Source organism: Pristiophorus japonicus, chromosome 8 (assembly GCF_044704955.1).
Source record: "Pristiophorus japonicus isolate sPriJap1 chromosome 8, sPriJap1.hap1, whole genome shotgun sequence".
Classification (NCBI taxonomy): domain Eukaryota; kingdom Metazoa; phylum Chordata; class Chondrichthyes; family Pristiophoridae; genus Pristiophorus; species Pristiophorus japonicus.
In genome coordinates, this window is record NC_091984.1 from 146,004,618 (window position 1) to 146,008,057 (window position 3,440).

Below are 3,440 nucleotides of genomic sequence, written 5' to 3' on the forward strand. Positions count from 1 at the left end.
CAGCAGGAGTAGGCCTTACAGCCCCTTGAGCCTGCTCCACTGGTCTATAAGATCATGGCTGAAGTTGGACCTTAACTCCACCTTCCCGCACTATCTATTTTTAGGCTGGATAGCTCTTGGTCGGTCGGCACGGACACGATGGGCCGAAATAGCCTCCTTACATGCTGTAAATTTCTATGAATCTATGATCTCCATATCCCTTGATTCCCCTCGAGTCCAAAAATTTAGCAATCTCAGCCTTGAATATACTCAACGACTGAGCATCCATAGACCTCTCGGGAGAAAATTGCAAAGTTTTACATCCCTCTGACTGAAGAAATTCCTGTTCCTCTCAGTCTTAAAGGGCCTGCCCCTTATCCTGAGACTATGCCTCCTAATGCTAGACTCTCCAGCCAGGGAAAAAACCTCTCAGCATCTACACTGTCAATCCCCCTCAGAATCTGAAGTGTTTCAATGAGATCAGCTCACATTGTTCTCAAGCTCAGAGAGTATAGTCCCAATCTACTCAATCTCTCCTCACAGGACAACGCACTCATCCCAGGAAATAATCTTCTGATTCTCATCAATCTGATGATAAAAGCTTGCTGGGAATGTAAGTTGTGAGGAGGATGCAAAGAGACTACCAGGGGATATAGACAGACTATGTGAACAGGCAAGACATGGCAGAAGGAATATAAAGTGGAGAAATGTGAAGTTATCCACTTTGGTAGGAAAAATAGAAAAGCAGAGTATGTTTTAAATGGTAAGATTGGGAAATGTTGGTGCTTCGAGGGATGTGGCTGTCCTTGTACAACAATCACTGAAAGTTAATATACAGGGACAGCAAGTAATTAAGAAAGCACATGGTATGTTGGCCTTGATTACAAGAGGATTTGAGTTTAAGAGTAAAGACGTCTTACTACAATTATACAGGGCCCTGGTGAGAAGGCACCAGGGGTATTGTGTACAGTTTTGTTCTCCTTACTGAAGGAAGGATATACTTGCCATTGAGGAAGTGCAACAAAGGTTCACCAGGCTGATTCCTGGAATGTGGAGATTGTCCTATGAGGAGAGATTGAGTAGACTGGGCTTATATACTCTAGAGTTTGAAAGAATGAGAGGGGATCTCATTGGAACATACACAATTCTGACAGGGCTTGACAGGGTATATGCAGGGAGGATGTTTCCTCTGGCTGAGGAGTCTAGAACCAGGGGTCACTGTCTCAGAATAAGGGGTTGGCCATTTAGGACTGAGATGAGGAGAAACTTCTTCACTCAGAGGGTGGTGAATCTCTGGAATTCTCTAATCAGAGGGCTGTGGTGGCTCAGTCTTTGAGTATATTCAGGACAGGATGGTGACAATTTTTTAGGACAGCCGAATTTGAGAAGGACACTCTATGATCCCTCATGGTTGACAGAGTCGAAGGCCTTTGTGAAGTCAAAGAAGGCCATGTACAGAGGTTGATGCTGCTCCCTGCATCTCACTTGAAATTGATGTGTGGTGAAGACCATGTCTGTTGTGTCCCTTAGTGGGCAGAATCCACATTGTGACTCTGGAAGGAGCTCTTCAGCCATTGGGAGGAGACGATTGAGGAGGATTCTTGCGATAATCTTTGCAGTGGCAGACAGCAGGGTAACTATTCTGTAATTACCGCAATCGGATTTGTCCCCTTTCTTGAAGATGATTACCATCATGGCGTCTCTGAGATCCCCAGGCATGCTCTCCTCCTTCCAGATAAGAGAGATGAGGTCATGGATTTGCATCAAGAGTACGTCTCCACCATGCTTTAGTACTTCGGCGAGGATTCCATCTGCTCCTGAGGCCTTGTTGTTTTTCAGTTGTCGGATGGCCTTTTCATCCTCATGCCGGGCTGGGATTGTGCTGAGGTGGTGGTGGGCAGCTTGCTGTGGGATGGAGTCAAGGACACTCACGTCAAAGACAGATCCTTGGTTGAGGAGATCCTCGAAGTGCTCCTTCCAGCAGGCACTGACTGCATCTCTGACCTTGATGAGCACTCCTCCATTCTTAGCTCTCAGTGCAGTAGGACCTCAGTGCTTGGGCCATAGGTGATCTTGATGTGCTAAAAAATCCATGCACGTCGTGGTTGTCGAGTAGTTGCTGGATCTCCTGCACTTTTTCCACCCACCATCTGTTCTTTAGGTCAAGAGTTTGTTGTTGGATTTCGGCCTTCAGTTGTCGATAGATCTGCTTTCTTTCTCTCCAGTTGTGGTGTTGTTTTCAATTCAAGAATGCCTTGCATTTACAGTTTATTAGCTCCTGGATCTCCTGGTCCTCCTCATCGAACCAGACTTGATGTTTCCTGGTAGAGTTTCTTCACAGCTGCTAATTATTGTGCGCTTGAGGTCAGACCAGACTGCCTAGGAAGAAGGATATTCAAGACGGAGATCGAAAGATTTTTGGATATTAAGGCAATCAAGGGATACGGGGACAGTGCAGGAAAGTGGAGTTGATGTAGAAAGTGTGCCCTGATCTCATTGAATAGTGGAGCAGGCACAAGGGGCCGAATAGCCTACTCCTGCTCCAATTCTTTGGTTCTTATGTTCTTATGAACCATTGTTGCAGCTCCTGCACAGCGAGCTTCTGGGTCCAATGGCAATGGTGCCTCAGAGCCAGGGTGCCCCAGAGCGAGGGTGCCCCAGAGCCAGGATTTTTTTTTTTTTTAAATCCAATTTCGTTCCAGATCAACTCTAACGCCAAAGATCACTTTGCGCCAATGTGTTTGATCTTAGGTCAAAAGGCCGAGAGGCGAAGTTGCACCGTTCCTGGAAATATTGCAATACCAGGTCGGTGCATGGAGTGGACGGGGCATGCCCCTGATCCAGCTCCCTGTCCAAAAATCAATTCAATATCATGTCCCCATAGGGGATATTAAACTGATAAGAACAGATATTTTTTTTTTCGTTGCCAATCTTTCCAATTCTTTGTCAACTCACAAACGCCAGAGGTCACCTTGCACACATCAAGGATCACTCTGCGCCAATGCTCTTAGCCAAAAGGCCTAGAGCCACTGCACCGTTCCTGGAAGTACTACACTACCAGGTTCGTGCCATGGAGGTGGATGGGTCAGGCCCCCAACACACCTCCGTGGAGGTGGATGGGTCAAACCACCCCACCCACCTCCTATTTCAAAAAAGCATAGGAAAATCACCTTCCTGATCCAGGGAGAACCACGTTGGGGTCATGGTTACTCCCCTGTCAGGTCAGTTACGCATGATCTTAGCCAAAAGGCCGAGAAGCGTGCCCCAGAGCCAGGATGCCCCAGAGCCAGGGTGACCAAGTGCGAGGGTGCCCCGGAGCCAGGGTGACCAAGTGCGAGGGTGCCCCAGAGTGAGGGTGCCCCAGAGCCAGGATTATCCAGAGCCAGGGTGCTCCAGAGCCAGGGTGCCCTAGTGCGAGAGTGCCCCAGAGTGAGGGTGACCCAGAGCCAGGATTATCCAGA

At 47.9% G+C, this 3,440-nt stretch overlaps 1 pseudogene; it reads right to left on the reverse strand.

The window, feature by feature from the left end:
* Nucleotides 1-2,747: 2,747 nt before the first annotated feature.
* Nucleotides 2,748-3,010, reverse strand: LOC139269911 (U2 spliceosomal RNA; annotated as a pseudogene).
* Nucleotides 3,011-3,440: the final 430 nt, after the last annotated feature.